Raw genomic sequence first — 13,733 nt, 5'->3', positions numbered from 1 at the left:
GAGAGGAGTGGATAATGATTTAGGGTGAATTCAAGGCATCTTGCTATTGCTTTCAAAATACTGTTGTCTCTAGTTACAGAAATGTTAGTCTGTGTTACTTAAGAAGGGCAGCTTTAGAGAAGCTTTTATTCTTCAAGTGCTAATTTAAGCACAGCGTGGTTTCCCGAGTATAAATACAGATTTAGTGCGTACTCTACCCTACTCAATATACAATCGTATAGCTGCAAAAGCCACCTTGTCCTCAGGCTCACATTGCTGGGTGTAGGCAATACACCTACAGCCGTAGGTCAGCCCTACAGCTTTGATTTTCTCTGGGGACGTAGATTGTTTTCTGGGACCAAGGAGACCAATGCACTTTTTGTGATAATAACTATAACTCCTTACATTAAATTGTCCTTTTAGGATACAAAGCCTCTGCAACGTATGGTTTTCTATGTTCCCCTCCAGAAATTCCTGGAGGCAGGGATGAATTATTATCCCTTTGTTTTGCATCTGTTTTCCTCATATGCAAGCAGTAAGCAGGAGCCAGATCCCGTGGTGATCAGAAACACAGACTCTTGGGCCAGACAGAACTGGGTTCAAAACCAACCTTCACCCTTTATGCCATTGGGACCTTGGGAAATTTATTGAATTCTTCTGCCTTTTCATTCTTTTTTCTATAAATTGAGGATACTAATTTCTACTGCATAGGGGTTATTATGAGATGAAGTAAAATAAGGCATATTACGCATTCAGTATAGCACTTGGCACAGAGGGAACCCTCAGCAAATGTAGAAACTCTTAATAATGTTACACAAAGATGGTAAGTCATGTAACAGGACTAGAGTTTGAGTTTGACCCTGAGCTGAGTGTGTTTTTTGCTACACCATGCAGAACATTCCAAGGCTTTTCTATGGAAGTGACTTATTTTCTGTTGGAACAGTCTAGAATCACCCTGTTGTAGATGCTGCACATTTAATGGACTAATTCTGTGGGAGATATTTTAGGAGAGAAAGAATGCAAAACAGGCAAACACATTCTGAGTCCCTACTCTGTGGCAGGCAGGGTTACAGTGCTATCTCATTTTATCAGCATCTTCTTGCTCGTTACAAAGACGAGGAACAGGAGGCTCAGAAAGTAGACAACTTGCCCAAAGTCACGCAGCTGGTGTGAGGCAGAGACACCAAGACTCAGATCTGTTCAACGCTAAAGCCATCATCTTCCCACTGCTCCAACTACTGCCACAAAAAGGGCACCTTCCCTTTTGAGGGGACACGGATTCGGTGCTGAGAAGATGTGGGCTGTATTTGGTTTGCCTGCCTGCTGAAAACGCTCCTTCCTCAGTCTGATTCCCTGGACTATTTCGGGGCTGCCATGTCATTTCTGTCCCCCCTCGGAGAGCCCTGAAGAATGTGCAGAGAAAAAAAGAAACCCAAGAAATCTATTATTGGCACTCGCCCTCGATTTGCTATTATGACGTCCATCCTGCAGAGAAGTGTTTATAGCCTTATAAGGTTCCGAGCATCAATTTAACTATGTTATCTCCCAGCAGATGATACAAAATGCAATCTCAGTAGCATACGGCAGAGAGAGGTGGGAGAGTTTCTTGGCTGGGGAATGAGAGAGAAATGAAAAAGGGCCTACTATGCTGAGTCACTAAGGCAAAGCAACTTACTATGGACCACATTCAGTCCTGTGCCAAGACACAGCAGCGAGTCACATACTGCTTGGTGTGGCTGAGATGTTCCTCTTTGGGAACGCGTCTTCTGAGAAGCTGCAGCCAGAAAAAAGGAGGAAAAACGCCAACATCCTGAACATTTTAAGTTCATCAGTTATATTTTTACACAGTTAAATCAAGCACAAAAACAGAAAAAAGAAAGTCATGTTTCCACCAGCTTTCCTCGAGCCTCCCCCAACACAGCCGGATGCCTTAACTCTCCTCCCATTGCCATCATAATAATCCAGCTAGCATTGCTGAGTGCTGTTCATGGGCCAGGCACTGGGCTCTGAGCGCCAAACACCTTATCTCACTTAATTCTTGCAAAAACCTGGGGTGTGTTACGTTCATCAGTCCCATTTTGACAGGTGGAAAAGATGCTTAGAGACATTGAGTAATCTGATGAAGTTTCAGAACAAGAGAGTTACAGAATCAGAATCAGAACCTGGCTCTTTCTGATACCAGAGGTAGGATCCTTGATTACTACCCTACTATCTCACCACTCCCTAAAAGTAAAAGGGACAGGAAATCTATTAGGCCAGGCGTCCCATACCTGGCTTATTAGTAGAATAACTTGGTGAGCTTAAAGCAAAACAAAATAAAATAAAGAACATGAAACAAAACAACAACAAAATAAAAGCCCTACTTTGGACTCACTATGGAAGATCTTTATTTAGAAGATTTATATTGGATCTCAGAAATTCATATTTGAGTTTCCCCCAGGTGATGATTCTAATGAAGACACAAGTTGGAAACCACAGATTTCATCTATTTCATTCATTTACAAAGCAGCATCTTAGAATAGAAGCGACTTGCCCATGGAAGTACATCAAGCTGGGAGTAGACCAGAACCTGATTCCTGGTCCTCTCTCCATATTACCATGCCTATCAGTTGATTAATGAACTGGTAATATATGTGGTCAAGTCATTAAATTCTAAGAGCTAGATTGGATATGTTTTTGAGGGAGAGGGACACAGTGGGACCTGGAACATTAGGGAGAATGATTTCACTAAGGAATGTTATTTAAACATAATAGAATTACATTAATCAGTGTTCAATGAACACACCAGGGCAGAGTAGTAGACTTTGGAGAATTGAGGAATCACAGATCAAAGCTGAAGTATTTTCAGAAAGAGAAGAACTGATGAGAGCATGGGCATGGGAATGGGAATGCTCTATCAGGTATGAAAATATCATACTGAGAAGCCAACCAGAGAAGAGGAAGTGCTAAGAGTCAGATTGAGAAGTCAGCTTGAGAAGAACATCATGGAGTTAGACTACCTGCAGCGAGCATTTGAAATTTTATTTACTGTGCAGAATCGGAAGCGTCTTTCCATATGGGGGGGGGTTGTTGCCTTTACTAAGTCTGTGTAAGTGAAGATGTTAGATAGATACATTTCTCACCTCTGGAAGCTGGTGCAGAGACACGGTAGGCAACCAGATACTCCAAACAGATTGTACACCTAATCAATGGACTTTTGAAAAATTTACTTGAGGGACTGAAGTAGGGTGTCCAGCACCCAGTGGTGGCAGAAGTTGTGGGTAGTGTCAAAGCAGACCATCTCTGAGATGTGCCCTTGGCTGTGAATGTGGCCACTCAGCTTCCCTTATCTCTTGCCCCTTGCCAGACCCAGTCTCCTCAGCCTTCATGCTGAGGAGAGGGCCACCCCACGCCCGGCCAGCAAATCTCTTTGTTGCTTCAGTTAGCTCCAGGCAGTTTATATCCTTTGCAGTCAAGAATGTTGACTCACATGCCTCCCCACACTGAAGCCTACTGCCTCCCTGTTAGAATTTCTCAACAATATTCTGTTTGTCCTATTGCAGCCTTTTCTCTCACAACAATCCACCAAACAGGCTGCTTCTAAAGGCTTCATCTTATTAAATCTACGTTTGTGAGGTAGCTATCACCATCATTCCCATTTTTAAAAGAGATGGAAACCCAGGCTAATAGAAATAAGTAAGAACACCTGGGTTCAAATCCTCATTCTGATACTTAGATCTGTGATTTTGGGAGAACTTTTTTTTACCCCTCTGAATCTTTGCTTATCTTAAAGGGAGGCAGTGATCATCCATCTCCTAGGGTTGTTGGGAGGATGAAATATATGGCAAAATAGTCTAGATGTTATAAAATGTATCTTAAAGTTTTTGTCATCACTGTGACTTTATCCCTCAGACAATCCCATGCATTTTAATTCACTTTAAAAGCTATATTTCAAAGGAATAAAAAATTATAGCCTAATACCTCTCACCAATTCTAAACAACATCCAGGCCAAAATATAAAAATTGGATAATTTTGAACAAAATTTGTTTTCAATAGTGTTATGATTTCAGTCTGTCAGTGGTTTGTTTTGAGGGCCCTGATGGAGTATTTTGTCTGCCTTAAGGCTGTGTTATAGGAACACTGGGCTGAAGGCATCTCTCCTGAGGAAGTACCATTTCCAATGGAGAGGGCATTTTCCCTAAAATGTGACTAGTGAAGAGAAAAATTATCCCCTAATTGAAGACTTGTGAGGCTTGACCGACCAGAAACAATAAAGCCATCATTTAGGACACTTGCCAATGGTGAGGGTTACAAAAGCTCCCCCTACCTGAAATGCCAAGGACTTGATGGGCACAGAAGGAGTGCTGGCTCTTGCCCTTGATGCTGGATGGGAAGAAATGCTTTTTGGGTCATGGAGTCCTTTTCTGTAAAAACAATTTGGCAATATGTCTGGCTGGTCCTCTTAGGTCCATCATCATTGAGAACCCGAGGGACTGATTTTAAATCCTCCTGAGAAAGATAGGTAAAGATAGTCTTTTTCTTTCTCTCTCCATGTCCAGAAAACTGGGTTTTCTGAGGCTGTTTATGGAAAACTTTTTTCAGCTATACCCCCTCCCCACTTCCTTTCCCATGCAGCTGGTGTTGTGGGCCCTTCTGAGCGCTTCTGAGCTTGAAACATGTTTCGCCTGTATCCATACATGTCCTTGCTTTCTTCTCCTTTCTCCTTCCACCATGACATCTTGGAGGAAAACATGCCTTTCTTATGAAAGGTTGATCTCTAAACAAGGCTTTAACTCCACCTTCTCCGACATGTTCAATCTTTATTCTGTCTTATTTCCTTTCCTAACGTTTTAATATAGTCCTTAATTTTGGCTCCATGTCCCCCGAATAAACGCACTGAAAGCCTTCTTTCTTAAAGAACCCTCATATGACCCTGCCTTCTCCTGTAGCTATTATCCATCTGTCTTCCTCTTATAGTTAAACAACTAGGAAGAGTTATCTTCCATTCTCTGGTGTACTCCCTCTATTTATTCAGCTTCCTGTAACCTTTCCCTCAGCTTCTGTTCCCACTACCTCATTGAAATTGCTCTCACTCAGTTTATATGTTGCCAAGTCGCTGGATCTTCTCAGTTACTATCGGTCTAAGATTGAAGCATTTGGTTATGATAACCGCTCTCTCTTCCTCGAAACATTCTTCTTCTTCTTCTTTTCATTTCCTTGATACTTCCTCTCATTTTCCCTCAATGTCTATGGTATTTTCTTCTCGATACCCTTCACTGTCTTCTTTCCTTCTCTTAACTGACTGAGCCACCCAGGTGCCCCTCCTAACCCTTTAAATATTGGTGTTACCGAAATGTGACAGGTGATAGCTGCTCAGGAGTCATAACCCTAAATTTTATTTAGCTCTTAGGCAGAGATCTATTGAGTTTAGGGAAAGTAGGCTCTTACCTCAGATCTGAGGTATACATCACAGAATATTAATCTCATTTTCCATCATGATTTCCTTTTAAGTCAAGTGTAGCCAATGAGATACAAAGACCAATTTGCCAGAGGACTTCTGAGAAGAATTATGCTTCCATATGGAGGACAGAATCTCAAAAAGTGAAAACCTTTTGTCCCTAACTTCATGTTCTTGCCATGAACATGGTTGAGTAAGGTCACTGGGTTTAGACTTTGGCGGCCATTTTAAGACCATGTGGCAAAAAATATGAAAACAAAAAGTCAGTGTGCAGAAATTAGCAGAATAGAAAACAGAAAAAGCCTGGGTCCTTAATGACATCACTGAACTCTGGACTAACCTCAGACCCTATTACCTCTGTGATTCTTATTGCGCAAAGTTAGGAAATGGCTTTATTAGTACATTAAGCCACTATTAGTTGGATTTTTGTCTATTTGTAGCTGAATACTGCAATCCTAATACTGCAATCCTAGCATTTTAGGGCTTCAGTTTGCTTTGACTCTTTTCTTTTCTCCCTGCATATTCCCTAATAGAACAATCTTATAACATCCATGGCTTCAAGTACGTCCTTTACCCTGGTGTCTCCCTGTCTTAGTAGATTTGGGCAGCTATAACAAAGATACCATCGTCTGGGTGGCTTAAACAACAGGCATTTATTTCTCAAAGTTCTAGAGACTGGGGAGTCCAAGATCAAAACATCTTCAGATTCAGTGTCTGCTGAAGGCCTGCTTTCTGGTTCATAGATGCCATCTTCTCACTGCATCTTTACAAAAAGGAGAGAGGAAGCAAGTTTGCTTATGACTCTTACAAGGCACCAATCCCCTTCATGAAGCCTCCATTCTCAGGACCTCATCTAATCCTAATTATCTCCTACCTCCTCATACCATCATGGGGAGGAGTACAGTTTCAACATATGAATTCTGGAGGTGTACACAAATCTATAACACTCCATATGTAGTTTCCAGCTAACTTCTGCATGAAATAATGTACTATTTACTATGTATCAGGCACTGTTCTAGGTGCTTTATATGTTTTTGTTAATCTTCACCACAATCTTATGTGGAATGTCTTACTACCACCATTTTATAGGTGAGAAAACTGAGCCAGAGATGGTTAACTAACTTGCCCAAAGTTATTATAGGTCAAAGCCATGATTTCAACCCCATAAGTCTGATTCCAGAGTCTGAGGGTTTTTTTTTTTTTTTTTAGATTTTATTTATTTATATGTCAGAGAGAGAGAGCACAAAGAGGATGCGCAGTGGGCAGAGCAGGGAGAGGGAGAAGCAGACTCCCTGATGAGCAAGGAGCCCAATGTGGGACTCTATCCCAGGACCCTGGGGTCATGACCTGAGCTGAAGACAGATGCTTAACTGACTGAGCCACCCAGGTGTCCCCAGAATCTGAGTTCTTAACCACTATATTCTACTTCCCACTGCTAGAGAACTCAAATGTTAAAAAGTATTTCTTTTTCTAGAGGTTTAATCAGCCCCTTGTTTATTTCATCTTGGTTGGCTATAGTCTGCTTAGTCTGCTTATTCAGAATGTTTCCTGTCACCCTCCTCCCAACCCCTCAGATAGAATAAGAATCTCTCTTGTCCTCTCTTCTCTTCTCCAGGCTAAAGAGTCCCAATTACTAGAACAGTTTCTTGTATTATTTTAAAGATTTGTTTATTTATGTTAGAGGGAGAGAGAGAGGAAGAGAGAGGGGAGGGGCAGAGGGAGAGGAAGAGAATCCTCAAGCAGACTCCTCACTGAGCACTGAGCGTGGAGCCAGATGTGAGCCTCCATCCCAGGACCCTGAGATTATGACCTGAACCAAAATCAAGAGTCAGATGCTGGGGGGCGCCTGGGTGGCTCAGTGGGTTAAGCTGCTGCCTTCGGCTCAGGTCATGATCTCAGGGTCCTGGGATCAAGTCCCGCATCAGGCTCTCTGCTCGGCAGCGAGCCTGCTTCCCTCTCTCTCTCTCTGCCTGCCTCTCTGTCTGCTTGTGATCTCTCTCTGTCAAATAAATAAATAAAATCTAAAAAAAAAAAAAAAAAAGAGTCAGATGCTTAACTGACTGAACCACTCAAATACTCAAATTCCCTGAATAGTTTCTCATATTAAAGTGTTTCCAGATCTCTCATCAACCTGACCATTCCACTTTAATCTGACACATTCTAAATTGATGTGTCCCTCTTAAAAAGGGATGCTCCTCACTGCACCCCATACTACCCACATGTCATCTGATGAACGCAAGGGTCAAGGGGATGATCACGTCCCAGATAATGACATTTACTAATGACTGGCCACCTACTGTGTGCCAGACACCATGCTAGGTGTTTTGCATGCACCAAAGCTTCTCAAATTTTCTGGTGAACTACCCTGAAAACAGAGAAAGTGAATGTGTGTCCCTAAGGAACTAAGAGCGTGAACCGTGCAGTGGCTGTGTGTAGCTTGAAAGCTCTTTACCACTTTGAGCTTTAAGATGGCAGCAGATTTTTCTTCCTACTCAATAATAGATCCCTGTTTGTCTTAACATAAAAAAATTTGGTTGTAAGTGAGCTGCCATTGAGTAAAATAGAAACATTGGGAACATGCCTTGTATTTATGCCACGGCCTCCCGTACTCCCAAGTGCACTGCCAAATACTCCTAGGAATTTGCCAGCCTAATCTGAGAAGTGTAGCCATACATTATCTTTATTACTTATGACAACCAGTCAAGGGAAGCATATTTGGGGACAGATCAAGGAGAGTGGCTCACATGTAACTTGCCCAAGTTCTCAAAGATAGTAAGCTGAACCTGGCTTTGGATTTAGATCTGCCTAAGTCCTTTCTGCTCCACTGTAGAGCAGATGAGGATTCCATTCCTGAACACTTTTGAGCCAGACTAATTCATGAATACAAACATTCTATGAGCCCAGACCAAGCTGATGTGTGGTCCTGCTGACTAGTGTACACCTTGGATCTTGTTTCCCAGTACCCAGTGCAGGGATGCTGGGTTGTGAGAAACTTAAAGTTTGGACCCAAAGGCTGGATCCAATGTTTACCTCTGCTGCTCACCCTTCTTGTCATGTGTTCTAGCTTATCTAGGCAGTTTTGAGGTCTAATTTGGTGATCAAACCTGCCTCCTTATCCTCAAAATAAGAACTGTGATCCCAGTTTCTCTAGGGAGTTTTCTAGGGGCCCTCTTGGACTATAGAACTATTAGATATTTCTCCTCTTGAGGCATCATGAAAAATGAAAAATGGGTATGTATACATGCAAGCGTGTATGTGCGTGTCTGTTTCAAAATTCAAAACTACCTATTTTTAGCTAAGTGGGCTTTGAACCTTACTGCTCATCCTTCTCAACAATGCCAGTGAAGAAGTGTTCCTCTTGTTAGTTCTGGGAACAATGGATCACAGGAGAGAAAGTGAAATGTAAGAGGCCAGAGATGGATGGAGTATAAAACCCAGGTCTATAAGGTCGGTCTGCGCCTTCCCTAAAGCTCGGCAAAGAGAGGAGCTCTTATGACAGATATCTGAGGAGGCCACCCTTCTGTTCTCTCCATGGTCCTCTATAACCCTTCTCCTGTTCAGCATCTTTCCTGAGGGCTGCCCTGCCTGCTGTCTTCACCCTCCCTGCACTGCTCATTTCCTTACCACACACAGTGTCTAGGTCCCTGCCTTTGTTTTGTGATTATCGCTCCTACCCCACCATCAAAACCCAGAGGATGTAGACACAGCAGCTGGACGTGTTTATCTTTGATGTCCCTTCCCCAGAGTTCACACTGACCTTTAAACAAAACTGGGCCAGGTGAGGCCCAGAGAGAAAAGGGGACAGTATAGAACGAGGAGGAAATGACAGGACTGAAATCAGATTACAGGCTCCCATCAGTGACCAAACCAGTGAAACTAGCAGAACTGGTCTGTTTTCTCAAGGCCAAACCAGACTCTTCTCTGCATTTATCCAGAAGCATTCTTTAATTTTCTGAGAGCCGGGGAAATGGATTTGAAACAAGGGTGGGGTCTGTTGGCAGGTGGAGAGAGGGTGGGAGGGATAAATGTTTCTCTCCTCAGAGAGAATATACAGAAATAAAGAAAATGGGTACTTTAGCAGCTGGAGTAATGCAGATTTTGTATCCCAGGCACAGCTGCAGCAGCCACCGTCGACCACCAAGAAAACCCTGGAATCCACTGGGCCCCATTGCTGATAACCAGTGGTCTGCTTTTGTAGATCAGACAATAGGCCAGGTGCAGGGCAATCCAATAGCCCTGGTCCTCCCACAGCTCCCAGGGCCAGCACTGAGCCTCAGTGAGCCCCTCACCTCTTGGTATCCTTGGCAATCGATCATCCTCACAAGGTCACTGGCCTGGTGCTCCACCACTGTGCATTTTGCACTCTGCCATTTTGGTTGCTGCTGGATGTGTGATAGTCCTGAAGGGTACGCCACTAGCAGAGGTCTCTTGGTGAGGACACAGAATGGAGTAGCGGTTGGGCATGAAACTTCTGAAGTCAAACTTCCTGGTTTCAAATTCCACTTCACTCTTACAGCGGCAGTATGCTGGACATGTTCTCTACACTTTCTGGTCTTCTGCTCCCTCATCTATAAAATGGAGATAGGAACAAAGCCAACTGGGGTTCTGGTGAGAACCAAATAAAACAATGTGCATAAGTCAGCTGGCACATAGCAGGCACTCAGGAAACGTTAGCCAGTGGGGACATGTTAATAATGAATCATTTGCTTTTCCCCGGGTAGTGTAACGTGGACATGGGAAATATATTTAGGCCCATGTGATTTGGCATATGGCGGAACAGAAAAACACTTGGAACACCAGGAAGCTGTTGTGTCATTGTCCCACTGTCTCACCTTGGGAAGCAATCTTTCCCTTCTCAGGTCTCTGTTTGCCCATCTGTAAAATGAGGGCTCACCCAACGTCAGCCTTCTGTGACTTACGTTTTACTGCCTCAGTTTTCAGTAACTCAGCAAGCCACTGGGAATGAGATTGGAGGATTAGGTAGCCATGCTTGCTGCTTAGAGCTAAGAACTCTGAATCCTTCTTGTCTTCCCTCTTGAGCAAAGATGGATGGTAGCGGGGAGGGGGACCTAGGGAGAGCCTGTGTTTGAGGCAACGGAGACATAAGAATACTCAATTCAAGAACAAACACAAACATTTTAGGGGAAAAAATGTGCGTGTGTGTGTGTGTGTGCATGTATATTAAATTAGAAGTCCAACAGAGAGACAGGAGGAGGAAATGGTTTTATGCTCATGATCAGAAAGTTAAGTGTCACAGAGTTATGACTAATTCACAGGTACTGTAAGCGCCCGAGGTGAGCTTCAGGAAATGGATGGGCATATGTGCTATTTTTACTCTCCTCTCTCTGCTTTTGCTGGCCAGAGTGTCAGGTGAGCCCGGCTCATGGGCAGGTGGGGAGTCTCCTTGAGGTACTGAACGTGCTGATGTCACTTACTGGCTTGTTCACTCCATGAAAAGAGAGATGGAGGAGGCAAGATGAGAGGGGGACTGACAGGATGGAAAATGTACTTAGAAAAAAACATCATGCTTTTTCATCAAATCCAGGCTCTAAAAGCCTAGGTTCTCAATTGTCATCTAAATTTTGTTGGACATCCTTTCTGTCAGGGGATCTGGCCAGCTTGTTTCCTTTCTCTACCATCTGAGGTATCCCAGGTGTCTCCATGTTCAGTAAGAGGGCCATCAAATGCCCATCTGGCCACTGAGAAGGGGAGGAACCCAAGATACATTGGAGGCCAGTATGGCACCATACCCTAGCCTCATTGATTTACATGTTTTCTCTCAGTAATTGTCACCACATCCTATGAGATGGGGATCGTAGTCCCCATTTTACAGTTCAGGAAACTAAGGTTCAGAGAGATTAGTGAGATAGCCAAAGTTTAGGCTTTTAACAAATGGCAAACCTGGTATTTGGACAGAGATTCATCTGATTCTAGAGTCTTTACTCTTTCTAGAAAACCACACTGACAGATCAGCATTGTATTCTCAGCCACGAATCAGGGGACAGATATAACTTTCAGTCAGTTCCCCACATCTCTTCATTCATTACTTGTTTTTCAGCTTCCTTGTCTCCTTTGGTCTGTACTGGAGGTCATTACAGAAAAGACTATATTCAGCAAGAATATATTGAGCTTGTATCATGTGACATATACTATGCCAGGCCCTAACAGACTAAACTTAGGTTTCAAAGTAATTCAAAGGCAAAGGAAGAATATGAGTTAGTAAATATTACATAAAGCATGAAAGAAACATGCCCAAGGTGAAGTATTCTGTTTTACAATGCAAATTATTAGAGCAGGAATATATATAGATAGAGATATTAAAATATATATTGTTAATATATATGTTACAACTCCTATTCCTAAGACAGACCTCCTTCTTTGGCAGCCTGAATATAACCTCAGATTTCTTCTCAAGACTTTCTTAGGGAGAGGTCACCAATCAATCTGGAATCTCTTTGTCATCTCTATGTTACAGGGAAGCTATTTATTTTGGCTTGAAGAAGCAACAAAGTTTAATTGGAATTGGTAATATTTGAGAATGAGATTGAGAAATGAACAGTATTTTAGTGGGTAAGAAATACTCATCCTAAAGCAACAACATGAGCAAATTTATGGAGGCCAGAAGGATAGAAGAAATTTAGGAATGATGAATAAATAATTTGGCGTGTGTGTGTGTGTGTGTGTGTGTGTGTGTGTGTGTGTGTGTTGGTGGGAATGGAAATTAGTCCTTGGAAAGAAAGACTGGAAAGTTAGTTTGGACTAGATAATAGAGGGTCTTCAAAAATCATATGAAGACACAGACATTCCTGGTTTTACTGCACTTTTCATTATTGGGCATCACAGATACTGTGTTTTTTTTACAAATTGAAGGTTTGGGTCAACCCTGCAGAAAGCAAGTCTATCGCTGCTATTTTTCCAACAGCATCTGCTCACTTCATGTTTCTGTGTCACATTTTGGTAATTCTCACACTATTTCAATTTTTGCCTTATCATTGTATTTGTTATGGCAACCTGTGATCGGTGATCTTCATTTTTACTCTTACAATTGTTTTGGGGGCACCACAAACCACAGCCATAAAAGACACCAAACTTAATGGATACATGTATGTGTTCAGACTGCTCCACCAACTGGCTGTTCCCCCATCTTGCTCCCTCTCCTCAGACCTCTCTGTTCCCTGAGACACAGCAATATTGAAATTAGGCCAATTAACAACCCTACAGTGGTTTAAAACCCTTCATGGGAAAGAGTCCATTGATATAACAAACTTCATTGCTGTCATATTTTAAAGAATCACCACCTTTAACAACCTGCACCCTGATCAGCCAGCAGCCATCAACACTGAGACAAAACCCCCCACCTGCCAAAAGATTATAACTCGCAGAAAGCTTAAAGGATGGTTAGTGTTTTTTAGCAATAAAGTATTTTTTAAACTAAGGTATGCGAATCGTTTTAGACATGATGCTATTGTGCACTTAGTGGACTACAGGACAGTTTAAACATAACTTTTATATGCACTGGGAAACCAAAAACATTCACTTGACTCACTTTATTGCAATATTCACTTTATTGCTGTGGTCTGGAGCCAAGCCTGCAGTATCAGTGAAGTATGGTTGTATCTGTACTTTCTTTCACAAGCCACAGGCGTCATGCTCAGGTATGTTTTAGAATAACACTTCTGGCACCCGGGCTGTGGAGAAGGAAGGTGAGAGGGATGGGGTGACTCCTTCAGACTGGAGAGCTGGGGAAAAATTACCGTGGGTGGGATGTTTGAGCTGAAATCTCAATGACCTGAAGGAACCAGTCCTACAAAGACCAGGGGAGTGAAAGTTTAGCCCTAGATGGGCTTCTGGAGCAGAAAGCAGCCAGTGTGCTTCAGCCCGACCAAGTCAAAGGAAGACAGTGTAGATAAGGCTGGAGAAGTCAGAGGGATAGTTATTCTAAACCACTTAAGAGTTTCAAGCAGGGAGGTGCCTTTATGGCTTTACGTTTATCAGAAGATCACTTTGGCTGCTGCTTGGAGAATAGTTTGGAAAGCAGTTAGGAGGCTGTTTTGGTTTAGTTCAGTCTGGAACTGGTGATGGCTTAATCTAATGTGGGAGCCCAGGAAATGCTGAGAAGCATACAGATTCAGGTTCTATGCTGAAAGTAGAAGGGATTGGAATGGTTCAAGATTAAATATGGGGAGTGGAGAGGGAAAACAAGGGATCATTTACAAAATTTGGGGTTGAGAAACTGGACGGATGAAAAGAAAGATAAAAAAGAAAACATGGGAAGGCATAACCACTATCTGTATATTCTACTTTTTCCAGGAAGGG

Source organism: Meles meles, chromosome 8 (genome assembly GCF_922984935.1).
Source record: "Meles meles chromosome 8, mMelMel3.1 paternal haplotype, whole genome shotgun sequence".
NCBI lineage: Eukaryota > Metazoa > Chordata > Mammalia > Carnivora > Mustelidae > Meles > Meles meles.
This window is presented reverse-complemented; position numbering follows the sequence as displayed.